The sequence below is a fragment of the Pantherophis guttatus genome, chromosome 8 (genome assembly GCF_059756535.1).
Source record: "Pantherophis guttatus breed Tessera chromosome 8, ASM5975653v1, whole genome shotgun sequence".
In the NCBI taxonomy this organism is placed as follows: Eukaryota; Metazoa; Chordata; class Lepidosauria; order Squamata; family Colubridae; genus Pantherophis; species Pantherophis guttatus.
In genome coordinates, this window is record NC_142070.1 from 43,754,998 (window position 1) to 43,770,794 (window position 15,797).

Here is a 15,797-nt window from a genome sequence, read left to right on the forward strand (position 1 = left end):
ACTCTGAGAACTGGTTAGAAATATCACTCATTCCCTGCCATCACAGGTTGAAACAATCACTGAATAAGTGACCATCAACCAAGGGCCAACCTGTAATGTTGTTGCTAGTAATGCTAGTCCTTTCAGGCTCTAGGGGGGTTGCTCATCGCTGTTTCTAAACCGAAAAGCCAGGGCTGTCTGAAGACATCTCCATGGCCATGTAGCCGGCATGACTAAATGCTGAAGGCTCACAAAGCGCTGTTACCTTCCCACCAAAGTGGTCCCTATTTTTCTTCTTGCATTTTTTTATGTGCTTTCAAACTGTTAGGTTGTCCTTACCAAAATCAAAGTAGACTCTCAAGATATTGAGATAATAGAGATAAGAGCCTTGGTAGTACAGGGGTTTAAGGCACCCTGTTATTAAGCTGGTTATTAAGACCAGCTGCCTGCAATTACTGCAGGGTTCGAATCTCGCCAAGGCTCAAGGTTGACTCAGCCTTCCATCCTTTCTAAGGTAGGTGAAATGAGGACCCAGTTTGTGGGGGCAATAAGCTGACTTTGTATAAATATACAAAAGGATGAAGGCTATTGCTGAGCACATTGTAAGCCACCCTGAGTCTTCGGAGAAGGGCGGTATATAAATCAAATTTAAAAAAAATATATTCATGTTTTAGTGTCCTTACATCTTCTAGGTTATGCTGTGACCATTTAGTCTTCTTTGCTTAAACAGAGGGCCATTTGTCCAACATAAAGTGTTGATGGACATTTGATAAATTAAAGTCAGCCTCGTGATGAACTTATTATAATGGCTTTAGATATGGTGGATAGCAAATCTAGACCCACACTTATTGTGTTTGTGTTTTATGTGTATGTATATATATACTGAGCTGATATATCTGGATTTTCTTCTATTTAAATATCCTTTTTTACTGGTAGCTGTTTATATGTGCAACATTTGCCACATTCAAGACTACTTTTCTGGAAATGAACTCAATGGAATAAGATCAATGTCTCGGTGGTGTCTTCCTGAATTTAAATTAAAAAGGGAAATTACTTGGCTAATCACTAATTTCTAGACCTGATTTGATGTTTTATTTTTATTCACATAGCAAGAAAAAAAATACAATACCTTTTTTTCTACATGCTGTAACATGCATTAAACAATATCCATTAACTTTTCCAATGTGCTCCTTTGTCATTTATATAAAATGTTTAATGCTTGATTTAGGTTTCTTTTTTCATTATTTTGCTCAATTTTTCATTAAAGTTCAACTTTTGCATCTCAGTAAATTCAGAACTGAAAATCATAAGCTGCTGAATTCATGCTTACTTTTGCATCAGTAATTCCATTTAAATGACCTTGCAAAGCAATTGCTTTCTTCTCTTCACCCATTCCCTTGTTCCTCATAACTTTCTACATTCTAAAGCACTTATAAACTATTTCCTTTCATTTCCTTAATCTTAGAAATGTATTAGCACAAAGTAGAAGTGTTTCATCTTTATCTAAAATCTCTTTCAATTAAAGCTTAACTCCTAATGACTTACATAGATATATTAGTGCAATTTTCTGGCCCAATATGGAAGTAATTTCATTTTGTGTTCTTCCAGGTTGCCCATTTGACTTCTTTATCTAGTCCGGAGTTATACTGAGTCATATTTGGGATGTGTATTTCAGCTGAGGATATAAAATGGGTGAAAGTGAATACAGAAAGAATAGATTCACACATTTAAAAACATTCATGATGTTGAAATTTTCAAATTGTGTTCCCCAGCTTTCTTGCTAAATTGAAAGAAATCTAGCTTAAATCTGGAGAACGTCAGCCAATTAATGTCAGAGATGCCAGATTAAACTGCCCAATGATATAATTTAACAGATGAAAACTTCCTCTGTTCCAAAGTCAACATTACCTGCAGAAGAAGAAAAGTAGCCAGAAAACAGCCTTCCTTCCTTCCTTCCTTCCTTCCTTCCTTCCTTCCTTCCTTCCTTCCTTCCTTCCTTCCTCCTTCCTTCCTTCCTTCTCTCCTTCCTCCCTCCCTCCCACCCTTCCTTCCTCCCTCCCTCCCTCCCTCCTTCCCTCCCTCCCTCCCTCCCTCCTTCCCTCCCTCCCTCCTTCCTTCCCTCCTCCTTCCTTCCTTCCCTTCTCCCTCCCTCCCTTCTTCCTTCCTTCCTTCTCTCCTCCCTTCCTCCCACCCTTCCTTCCTCCCTCCCTCCCTCCCTTCTTGAATTTATATATTTATCCATTCATTTATTCATTCTACTGCAGCAGAAATTCTCATAATTATTTTTCTTCCATTCAATCGTGTCCAATTCTTGGTGACTGCCTGGATAAATCCCTGCAGTTTTCTTGGCACATTTTTCAGAAATGGTTCACCATTGCCTCCTTCTTTGGCCTGAAATAAAATGATTGGCCAAGATCACCAAACTGGCTGTGTGCCCAAGGCAGGGCTAGAACTTATAGACTCTGGGTTCTACCTTGTGGCATTAATCACTTCAGCAAACTGTCTTCCTTTTATAACATTAATCATAGTATAATATGGTTCCATCGCTGACTATTGGGGGCGAGATCTTGGCCCCCTCAGAGAGGGCTCGCAACTTGGGTGTTCTCCTGGATACATGGCTATCTTTCGAAGAGCATATGATGATTGTGGCCGGGGGAGCTTTTTATCAGGTTCGCCTGATACGCCAGTTGCGTCCCTTTCTGGACTGGGATGCCCTGCGCACAGTCACTCATGCCTTCGTCATGGTCCGTCTACATGGACTCCCCTTGAAGAGCACTCGGAGGCTCTAACTGGTCCAGAATGTGGCCACGCGGGTGATTATGGAGGTGACATGGCGCACCTATGTAACACCTCTCCTGCGCGAACTGCACTGGCTCCCGGTGGTTTTCCGGGTGTGATTCAAGGTGTTGGTTACCACCTTTAAAGCGCTCCATGGTTTAGGATCGGAGTATATACGAGATCACCTTCTGCCACCAATAGCCTCCCACCGGCCAATACACTCCCACAGGGGAGGCTCCTCAGGGTGCCATCGGCCAAACAATGTTGACTGGCGATATCCAGGGTGAGAGCCTTCTCTGTGGGGGCACCAGCCTGCTGGAATGATCTGCCCTTAGAGGTCCGTATGATTCCCGACCTATGTACCTTTTGCCGCGGCCTGGAGACTCTTTTATTCCAACAAGCCGGGCTGGCCTAATAGGGATTTTTAAATTGGATGTTTGTTAGTTTTTAAATTTTGTGGGACAAATTTTATATATTTGTTTTTAAATTGTTCTTAAATTTTTTGGTTTATATGTGTTTTAATATGGCTGTACACTGCCCTGAGTCCTTTGGGAGAAGGGCGGTATAGAAGTTCAATAAATAATAATAATAATAATTAATATGGTAAGAGACATATTGGTTGTTCTAAATTTTTGTGAGTTCAAAAATGAAAGTAGTCCTAGTCAATGGTGCATTAACCATTAAGCAGACTAAGCACATAGGGCACCAGGCCCAAAGGGGGCACCACAAAGTTGAGAAAGGAAAAAAAAATGAAGTTTTGTCTTTCAAGTCAAGACAATTGGAACTTCGATACATTAAACTTGTGAAATATTAAAATGGATGTTGTATTGCATTTTTGTAGAACTTTTATATAGCTTAAGCTTGGTTTCTTTTGTACAGTATGTACAAACGAGTGGGCACCAAGATTTGTGGGCACCAAGAGCCTTAATCCGCCACTGTTCCTAGCAGTACCTTTTTTATGCAGGGATTCTCCTCTCATTAGTATATGTGCTACAATAAGGGGGGAGGGAATATAATAAAGATAAGAGAACTCTGTTCTTTATTATCAATCAATTAATTAATTAATTAAACATTAATGAGGTTGAAATTCAATATATTTGGAAAGCATCAGATTAGAGAATCCTATTCATATAACAATGAAAGATATATTGCTTTAGCACCAGAATTCTGTCAGGGTAAAGACAGACAGATAATATGCAGCGATACATACATACATACATACATACATACATACATACATACATACATGCTATTTGCCTTGAACATGCTATTTGCCTTTCATGACAAAAGAAGACAATATATTATTTATTATCTTGGGTTTTGATACCCACAATCTATTTTGACATTTACATTTTAGCTAGAATTACCATTATCCTTTTTCTGGCTGCATTCTCTGAGGATATAGCAGTTGCTGAATTTTTTTTTCTCCTGTCAGACTGCAGACTACATTAAACTATAAAGAAAACTATGAGCTGGACATACAAAACCTGCATTTCAAACACAATTCTCTGTTTTAATGTAGCCCTGGGGTTTCACCTGAACTGCTGAAAGCTGATGCATGAATGCAAATAATATAAAATCCCTATGTTATGGCCATTTATAATTCCAACTCAGAAAAACCATGAAAAGGCAAAGAATATTTGTTTTATTTTAGTTTCATAGCGAAATAGAATAAGGTTTTTTTAAAAAAAGCAAAGTTCAGCAAAAAGTCTGATTAAAATGAATTTCTAAGTTTAAAACTGTACTTCATAATACATTCCTTTATGTACCCTGGGAGAGAGTGCAATTGCTTTCCAAGATAATATAGAGTGAGAACTACATTATTTTTTAAAAAAAATAATAATAATTCACTGGTGTATAGCTATGATCAAATAAGTACTTTATGCATTTCTTAAGAATCATTGGATATGTCTTAATATAACTGTGTAGCTAGTGACTATTTAAATTTCTTTTATTAACTCATGAAATACCCTCTTTTTCTTCAAAGAAACTTCTTTGAAAATCTGTGTTGAATGATGTCTCTGTCTGGAATCCTACTTAGTGGTTTCAGTGGCAAATGCCAGCACAAAAGGAAAGTAACATTAAAGTACAAGGCACAAGTAGCGGCATGTTGTAAAGGAAGTGTAGTGGGATGCAGGATATTTGTGCCACTGCCCACTCATCCGTCTTTGATGAGATCCTGCAGGAATTATTTACTTATTTATTTGTTAGATTTCTATCCCATTGGGGACAGTTAACATCAAAACCATCTTTTATTTTACCACCACAGTGGAGCATTGAATCCAAGTGCAGATTTTTTTTCAGGTTTTTTTTTACTTATACAAATAATGTAATGGTGCAGAAAATTCCTTAACTACTAAAACGAGGAAGTAATATGATATATTACTAGTCTACAGAAAAGCTATCAGCATTTCCTAGTAAATGCATTTCCTACTAAAATATAATCCATCTTGTCAAAAGAGGTATCAATGCCTTCTCTATTCAAACCTATTTTATCAATATCTGGCAGAAAAGAAAAAAGAAAGAAAAACTTTCACGCTATTACTAAAAATCAACTTCCATGAACTGCCTTTGAAAATTTTGTCTTGACAAGAAGTTTCTATTTCTATTCTGTTTCAATTTTCATTTTTGGCAAAATGTAATGGCAATTTTTTTATCTGCCAGCTTGAGACAATTATCTATAATTTAAATAAATTGTCAAAGGGGATTTTGCAATTAATTAATGGAATGGAATTAATGGAATTATAGCCCAATTCTAGAAACAAATCTAATTCTGAAGTAAAAGGCTTAAATGAACAGATGGACATATTTTTTTTTTAAAAAAAAAGATATCCTGAAGTAAATGAACGAATAGGTAAAATGAGTGTCTTTGTGTGGGCTTATTCTTTGAAGAGAGGAACAAAGATTTATTGGATTTCTGGTCATTTCTTGTGATTTGGAATAATTTCCAAATGTAATTGTGCTGAAATAACAATAATGCAGACATGATTTATATCACTTCAATGATAGCTGTGAGGATGGTATATGGAAAGGCTACTGACTCATGCTAATATATGTACATCAAATTATATGTGCATTGATTATGAACATTGATTTTACCATTTATGAGATCAGATAAATTGACAATTTATGTCCCAAAAGACCCATTTTGTCAGTCCTCAAAGAAAACCAATCATTATTTACTTAATGAATCTCATGCAGGAATATATTTTCATGCAATTTATATAAGTATTTTCTATTAGAAGTTGAATTTATTGCAAAGTTTCAACATATTTTGATCCATTTAGAGCAGAGTTCCCCAAAGTTTTCAGCTTTGCAGACTGGCAGGTGGGGAGGGGATGGGTTGTGCAAGCTGCAAATGTAGTGTGTGCACATGTGCTCGCTCGCTAATCACACAAGTGATGATACGCATGCGCACACATGCACTCGCCAGCTGTTGTGGCTCACCAGCAGCCTGCGCAGATTGTGGCTGATCTTGACAACAAGGAGGTAGGTGTGTTGTCGCGCCATCAGCCTGTACAGCCGGGGCTCGAGTTGGACAGCAAGGAGGCTGAAGAAGATGTGGTGCCAGAGGCAGGGATTCAGCCAGGGCTTTCAGATCCTCCAGAGGCTCCTTCAAGTGAAGAGAGTGAAGTGGAGGAGCCTCTTCTCAATGCATGGGCACGCAGAGCTGCCAAAAGGCAGGAGTGGTTACTCAGGAGGAGGTCTCCTCGAGAGTAAGGCTTGGGGCTAATTGGCCACTCCCTTAGCCTATTTAAGTTTGCACACAGCTGGCAAATGTTGCAGGAAACAACGTGTGCTCGTCCTGTCGTTTGTTGAGCATTTGAGAGTGAATTTTCCTTGCAAACCTGGTTTCTGGGCTAATTGCGAACTATTGTAAGCCTTTATCTAATTTTGGAATTTCTGGCAGGCTGCTAAGAACATTTTTAGTAATAGCCTGCATTTGAAAAAGACTGTGTTTGTAGTAAACGGAGTTGTTTGGAGTTTTGTGTGTGCTACATTTCTTGGGTTCTATAGCTGGGGCAGAACACCAGCCATTACCACAGCTCAGTTGCAAATCCCTCACAACCCCCTAGTGGGCCATGGCCCACAGATTTGGGATCCCTGATTTAGAGGTACCATAACCTAATCATCCTTGTGAAGTTAAGCCTTCTATATACTCTGATATACTCCTACAATTTCTAACATTTTGTCTTTGTTTTTCATAATATATGAAAAGAACTATACTGATGCCACCTGTAGTTTTCTCATCTGCCACAGTATCCTTGTGCCAGTGGTAGCAATATTTCAGAGGTCATGGCATAACATTGCGTTAAAAAACCGAGTCACATCCAATTAAAAAACAGTTATGTGAGAACAAGTAAAAACATATCCTACATGCATAAAACGGAAGCAGTGACAAACTAATTTTTAATTACAGAAGGTAGCTGGCTTTCATTCTAATGATTTCAGACATGCACCTGTAATTTGTTAGTGGACCAAAAGGACATATCTCTGGCAGGAACATCGTAGTTTACCTCACATGCTCAGATTACTTTGATATCACATGCTGGCAGAATTAAAACAGGAGAAATGCTTGGGAAAATGTTCTTATTTATTTATCTATCATATATTTATAACAGCCCAGTTGGTCATCAGACATAGTGACTCTGTAAAGTCCATAAGAAAAGGGAACGCATTTATATGAGTTCTTGAGGTGGTTTAAAAATTTTCACCTGTTTGAACATTTTCAATAATAATTTATTTAAAATTAAAATTGCAAAGATAAAAACTAGTACATACTAAAAAATAAGATTAAGAACAAATAGAAAGTGCAGAAAAGAAAAACACAGATAAATTGAAAAAAAGAAAAAGAAAAACTTGGTAAAAAAATGACTTCCCCACCACAAAAGTAATAAACAATTTAATAATTTATCACCTTCTTTTAAAATACAACAAATGCCCTGTTTTTCCCATATCTCACTCTTAACTATATGAAAATCCAAAAGCCTTTTCATTCATTCCTTATCAGCAAAAGTCTAATGCCTCTTTTAATATTGAGCAAATAAATCAACTTTATATTCTTTCCATTTACTTTTAACAAATTTGATATATAATCTATTTAAATAATGCCCTAGACTTGATATATTTTAATTTTTTCCCTTTGTCTCTTCTCACAAAATTGTTCAAAGTTTAACAACCCACTTTTGTAAATCCTTGAAAGTTATACTGATCATTCACTTTGTATATCCCTTTTAATTATTACAATGTCAGCAGGTTTATTTTGCATTTCTAGTATAGAACCTTTTTCCATATCATTCTGAAGCATGTAATTTTTCAAGCCACTTTCACATCAATCTCAATATTGTCAAGTAAAATGTATTCTTTTTCATAACATCTTTTAAACACAGTGTATTAACAGAGATAGACACTCCTAAAATTAACTTCTGGGTCTATTGTTTAAAGTATCCTTCAATATCTCCAATATTAAAATATTTTGCTTCATTCTGTATTAGCAAGTCAAATATAAGTATTCTTGTCCTTTAATTGTAATCTTTAGTTCCTTGTAGTTCCCTTTGCTGTCCAACCTTCAAAGTTTCATCTGATCATTTTTTTAAGAATTCAAAACAAAAGCATTTTCTCACAGGAAGTATTCTAATAATTAATAATTAATTCTAATAATTAATTCCAAAATTTTACTCTCTACTATTCAGACTATTTGTAACTTTACAAATTCTTTAAAATGTTCTAATCACTTTTTACCATTTATTCAAAAAAAAAAAGTCCTTCAACTTCTATTTAAAATTTCTTATACAAAAAATTGAAGGAAGATCACTTGGTATTTTCAGACTTGTCAATCCAAAGGTTTGGATCCAATAATTAAAAAGAAGTTAGCAAGCAATTTATGAAAATGATGAGAAAAGGAAGTATGCAAACTCTTTTTAAAAGTGCTGGCCTTGGTTTGAGCAAGAGGGCTATCCCGTCGTCTCCTAAATGCTAAACCCACCAGAGGTCACTGTCTTGCAGTCTCTTCATCTTTCTTCCAGAGCGCTTGTGGATGTTCTCCCATCCTCTCTATGTCTGAAGAGGAATTACAAAGAGTCGGTCTAATTAGCACCTCTTCATTCCACTGCAGTTGGCAGCTGCTCCACTTTTAGCAAAGCTGTTTTCAGTTCACCATTTCTTCAGCTGGTTTAAACATTTAAAATGTTTGAGGGAAAGATGACTGCTGAGAATCCCTTAGATCCTTTCTGCCTCTCATTCTTTCCTTTTTTACTCCCACTGAGCCATGCAATCCTGGGAGATTTTGTGTGAGAGAGAAATATATATTGAAGAATCTGCCCCCCACAGAGAGGGCTCGCAATCTGGGTGTCCTCCTGGACTCACGGCTGTCTTTAGAAGAGCATATGACGGCCGTAGCCAGGGGGGCCTTTTATCAGGTTTGCCTGATTCGCCAGTTGCGTCCCTTTCTGGACCGGGACGCCTTGCGCACGGTCACTCACGCCCTCGTCACCTCCCGTCTGGACTATTGTAATGCTCTCTACATGGGGCTCCCCTTGAAGAGCACTCGGAGGCTCCAACTGGTCCAGAATGTGGCCACGCGGGTGGTTATGGGCGCACCTCGTTATGCCCATGTAACACCTCTCCTGTGCAAGCTGCACTGGGTCCCAGTGGTCTTCCGAGTGCAATTCAAGGTGTTGGTCACCACCTTTAAAGCGCTCCATGTCATAGGACCAGGATATCTACGGGACCGCCTTCTGCCACCAACAGCCTCCCACCAACCAGTTCGCTCCCACAGAGAGGGATTCCTCAGGGTGCCATCAGCCAAGTTATGTCGGCTGGCGACACCCAGGAGCAGAGCCTTCTCTATGGGAGCTCCTGCCCTCTGGAATGAATTGCCCCCGGATATTTGTAACATTTCTGATCTCCGGGTTTTTTGCTGCGCCCTCAAGACCCTACTGTTCCGACAGGCGGGGCTATCAAATTGATTGGTTTTAAATTGGGTTTTAATTTTGGGTTTTAAAATTCGGCCAAAACTATTTTTTTTTAATTTGATTTATATGCCGCCCTTCTCTGGAGACTCAGGGCGGCTTACAATGCATTAAGCAATAGCCTTCATACTTTTGTATATTTATACAAAGTCAGCTTATTGCCCCCACAAACTGGGTCCTCATTTCACCTACCTTAGAAAGGATGAAAGGCTGAGTCAACCTTGAGCCTTGGAGAGATTCGAACCAGCAGTAAATTGCAGGCAGCTGTGTTAATAACAAGGTGCTTAGACCACTGTACTATCAAGGCTCTTATTTAATGATTTTAATTAATTTTAACTAGATATTGTATATTTGTATATTTGTATTTTACTTTTGGCTGTACACCGCCCTGAGTCCTTCGGGAGAATGGGCGGTATATAAATAAAATTATTATTATTATTATTATTATTATTATTATTATTATTATTATTATTCTCATAGAAAGTGCAGGCATTTGTTATAATGTGTAAATGAAACTTCATATTTCTTTCTCTAACTAGTTCTTTCTTCTAAAAGTGACTATGCAGCTTGGATATTTTCATCTTTGCTTTTTTGTTGGTCTAACGCAGATGGAAGGTTGAAATCCCCCATGACAATAAGTCTGGGGGTATCAACCGCCACCCCGGCAATGACATCGAGTAGCTCAGGCAGGGTCGCTGCCACGTGGCAGGGAGCCAGGTACGTAGTCAGCAAACCCATCTGCACCCCACGGCTCCACTTCACAAAAAGGGACTCACATCCAGCTATCTGAGGAACAGTGGTCTCCCTCAGACAAAGACTTTCCCTAATAAGCACCGCCATACCCCCACCCCTCCCCTTGGCCCTTGGCTGATGAAATGCACGGAAACCTGGTGGGCACATTTCTACGAGGTGGATCCCCCCTCTTGGCCCAGCCAGGTCTTCGTAATACCTGCCAGGTCCGCACCCCCTCCAAAATAAGATCATAGATGAGGGGGGCTTTATTAACAACCGACCTGGCATTACACAACATCAGCCGCAGACCCTGGGCCTGAGACTCTGCACAACCCAGGCCACGAGTCACACATTGGGGGCCGGAGTGCGCAATTGCTCGTAAATAGCATATGCGCACCCCCAACACATAATATGGCCCCCTGCACCCGTCCCTCCCACTCATTATTTCAATTTCATTGCCCTTCCTTTCGCCCCCCTGCTCCCCGGATAAATTTCCTTTCCCGACCCCTCTGCTGCAGTCAATCAACCTATCACCCCGCTCAGTAGCTATCTGGACCCCCCCAGGTCCACTTTTACAACCCCCTCCCTTCCTCCCGGGTCCCCTTAAAATTTTCTTTAAAAATTTAAATAAAAAACCCCTCAACCTCCTCTTCGGTGCATGCCATCTCTCAGGATTCCAAAATCCATCATCAAGATAGGCCCTCGATAACATGGAGGGCCAGGCCTGCGAGAGGGGGGAGTCTCGCAGCGCGAAGGGCTCAGCTGGTGAATACATCCTATAGTCTGTCTGGGGAAGATGAACGAGTCCAAGGATTCAATGGTGCTGATTAAAAGGTCCAGGAGAGAAAGTTCATCATTCCAGCACGGGTCAACCGGACTCCACTGTCCTCTCACGACAGTGGAGAGGAGTCTCAGGCCGCTGCCCCGGGAAAGCAGTGACCAAGCCACCCTCTCACGGCAGCTGGTAACAGCAGATCTTCTTCGGTGACAGCTGCAACAAAAGTGACTCCCTCAGTGCCCATGCCCAGGTTTAAACATCTCACAGCAACCCCTCCAGTCTCCACAGATCTTCTAATCCCCCCCCAAGTCCCAAGGTCTTCAGGAGGGTCACCAATCAGGCAGCTCCAAGTCAGTCCGCCAGGACTCCCCCTTCCACAGCTGACAATAGACCAGTTGGAAAAGGTCTAAGTTCGAGAAGTTCCACCAGGGTCATGCCACTCTCCTCGGCATCGCCCCAGCAGCCGCCATTTTACTTCCACTGCCCCAGCCGCCACACCCAACGTTGCCGTCGCTGCTAGCAGCCCCAAGCTTTTTTGGGGAGGGGGGGAATAAATGTAATCCTAAAATGTTACAATAAAATAGGTTTATTTGGGACTAATTGTGTCTTGTAATGACTCAGTAAGCCTAGGTCACAACAGAAGTTATTAATCCCTTTGACTGATTAATTGAACAGAAAGTGAACAACCCTCTTCCTCATAGAAACCATGCCTATAGAATTGTCTCTAGATGAGATGGGAAGCACATAAATCTAATAAATAAAATAAATAGAAATAAAAAATTGCCTTTTAATGATACCTAAGTCATATATTCATTTCCAGGTTGCATATACATTTCCAGCACAAAAAGGTGTAGGTTTTTTTTTTCATATTCAGAAGAGAAACTTGGGACGGGGAGAGAGAAAAGTGCAATAAATTTGCCAGCTGTGGACCAGCATGTTCCACAATGAGAAATTAATTATATTAATTAAATACAAATGAAATACTAAAGTTGCTGCCTTCCAATTTATGAAAATGCTTCCAAGTGCCAGCTTCCGTATTGAAGATTCCAAGGAAATCATCAGAATGCTAATTGAAATATGAACTTATTTACTTCCACTTTTACATCTCCCTTAAAAAAAATAGGTGCTATAGCTCAAGGCACCCTCTCCTCCACTCTGACTCCTCCACTCTGACTCCTCCACTCTGACTCCATTCTGATTCATTATTTCTAAGTAATGGGATCAGGCTACAACTGCTCAAAATTGAGAAAAATGCACTCTGCCATATTGCTTTTCAATTCACAATGTTGGGGTTGGAATTTTTATTATCTATAAAAGCAGAGTAATAATATTTAATAAATTTCAGATCTAACTGCATCTTACAGTGCAAGCCTTTGTCATTCTTAAGTGGTATTGTATTAAATAGTACTCACTCTCAGCAAAACAATCACTGTAACCCAATCAAATTCACCTTCAATAAACAATCATACTAATAATATCATGCAATAATTGAAACAACTCAATATATATTCATCTTCCTTTTGAAAGGAAAGTCCAGTTTCATGAGATATAGTCTTTTTTTTTCAATTTTTATTTTCCATTTTTCCAATTTACATAACAATAAGCATTTTTTAACAGTACTGTGTCATGTATCTTACAGTTATCTACATTTATTTCTATACATTTTTGATTCTCTGTTCTAACCACTTATACCGCTTATCCCAAACCTCGTAAAATTCTGTTTCTTCCTTGCCTTTTATTTCTAATGTAAGCTTATTCATCTCAGCAAATTCTAATATTTTATGAATAATCCTCTCGTTGGCTGGTATATTTTCAAGTTTCCAACATTGGGCATAAACAATTAGTGCTGCTGTTACTATATGTAAAATGATATGTTGGAGTTGCTTCTTTATCTTTTGATTAATTATTCCCAATAAAAATAATTCATCAGATATATTCTTACTGGTGAAGATCTACAATCTTTATCAATAACTTGAAATTATTTATCATCCATTGTGACAGGTGTGGGTTCTACTTACCTTTACTACCAGTTCGCAATGGGGCCGCGCATACACTCGCTTCACTCGTGCGCGCGCTCTTCTGTGAATGCACAGAGGCGTTCTGATGATGTCAGGGTCGGTGGGCAGAGCCTCCTGCCAGTTTTACTACCGGCTCTATAGAACCGGTGCGAACTGGGGGCAACCCACCACTGCATTTTGACCTGTGTACTTTTTTATGTACTTTTTTTAATCAAGAAAAAATGTATGCCACTTCCTCAAAATCAATAAGACGGGTATATTTGGGGTTTTTATTGCAAATCCTATTGCATTGAAACGTCTAATTTGATCATCCACTAGATTAAGAAAATATATTCTCCTTAAATACAAGGGTGCTAATTTGTATTCATATTTGGAATCTTGATGTATCAAATGCTAGAAACATATAGAAAATAAAAGGTTTTTTCTAGTATCATGGCACAGGAGGTGTTGGAAATACATGTTTATTGTTAAAAAAACCTCTGAACATACATATGTTGTCTTTCAATTATTATAGCAATACTCAGAGAAACTCACAATGATATACAGTAAAATCTATCAGCAGTAGAACTGTACAATGTCTTAAAACAGAAGGAATATGGAATGGAGTTCTAGGACAAAATAGTCTTCAGTCAAGAGATCTTCCAGTTGGTTAGTGATTTTGAATAAATTGAATGACCTGCAGAAAGAACTGTAACTAGGCTATCAGAAAGGGGCAAAATAATTTTCTAGAGAAAATGCTATTAAGTTTGGTGGGACCAAGAGAAGAACCCCACCTCAATTCTTTGGAGTTTGGGCACTGTAACCTATGAGAGAATCAGGAACATGAGGAACAATGCTAGAGATGTACAATAGTTATCACAAATAATAAAACATGTTTTAGATTTAAAATTCAGTTTACTTTCCAGGCAATTGCAACACAAACCACTCCGAAATAGCACTAGAAATGTGTTCTTTATGGCCTGGGACAATAATTATGCCTGGGAAAAAGCTTGGCACAGAAATGAAAGTTTCTGTTTAGATTAAGATAGAAGATCTGCTCTTCTTTTGAAGATGAGGGAACAAAAGCCCACCTGCTCTTAAAGCAAATTAGGCAAAGCAGAGTGGATCAAAAGTCAATTTCCAGGTAATTTGTGATTAGTCAGGGCAGATTCTTCTTTCCCTTGTGGTAAAGAGGGTGGATGTAAACCACTGCATTCAGAACCCTCTACAAATGTTCAGACCATATTTATCATTCTGAAGCTATGTGCCTACAGTCAGTGCTACAGCAGCTGGATCAATAAATAACTTCTGTGTCTGTATGTATATGTATGTGGGAGAGAGAGAAAGCGAAATAGAGATAGACAGAGTGTGCCATTAAAGCCTTGGTAAAGAAGAGAAATTGTTCTTAATTTCTCTCTCAAATTTAAAGTCAGTTTGACCTTTCCGCTCCGTGATTGCTTTTTCAGGTCAATCTCAGCAGGATAATATTGCTTTTATTAACTAAGCCGAGCTAGCTAATCCAATGGAAGTGTCTTTTGAGGGCTGAATGATTCTTCTAAATAAGCTAAAGTCCTTTTTATAACTTTTACTAATTAGCTGTTGAGAGAGACTGAGAGAGAGGGAGAAGCTATATTTAGAATTAGTCCCTGTTGCTAATTTTTTGACTTGCAAGCTTGTTTTTTCATAGATTTCATAGATATCGGTACATGCTAAGCTCACCATTTCAGTTCTTTGTTACCTAATTAGAAACATCTGGTTCTAACATTATAAGGTGGGCCCTTCCTCAGCTTGACCAGCCAACTAAATGTTGAACTTGGATCTTGCCTAGCAAGGAATTAGTTTAGCCTCATTCTTCCCAACTCCAACCATATTAGACATATTTTTAAAATCCATAGGATAAAAAAGGTTTAAAATGGATAACAATGGATTGTGTAAATTCTGTGGAAATGCCTGGGAGCAGACTTATCCCGTTATCTGGGTACAGTTTGATTCTCTTGGACCTAAAGAAGTGGAGAGGATCCTACAGAATGCAAACACCACCACCTGTGCATTAGATCCATGCCCCTTCTGGCTGATTAACAGCAATAGCAATAGCACTTAGTCTTATATACCGCTTCACAGTGCTTTATAGCCTTCTCTAAACAGTTTACAAAGTCAGCATATTGCCCCCAACAATCTGGGTCCTCATTTTACCTCGGAAGGATGGAAACCTGAGTCAACCTTGAGCCAGTGAGACTCGAATTGCCAACCTGCAGGCAGCTGGCAGTCAGCAGAAGTAGCCTGCAGTACTGCATTCTAACCAATTCATCACCATGGCTCTTAAGGCTGTCTGGCAGGTGTCATGTGGATGAATCCAAGCGATGGTGAATATATCCTTGTTGGAATGGTGCTTCCAGTTCCTTTTAATAGGCATTGGTGTACTGCTACTCAAAAAGCTATTGTTGGACCCTACCATTCTGGACAACTTTCATCCAATGTCCAACCTCCCCTTTTGGAGAAAGATGGTTGAGGTTTTCCATTCAGTCACCCATGCCCATTTAGACTATTGCAACATGCTTTACC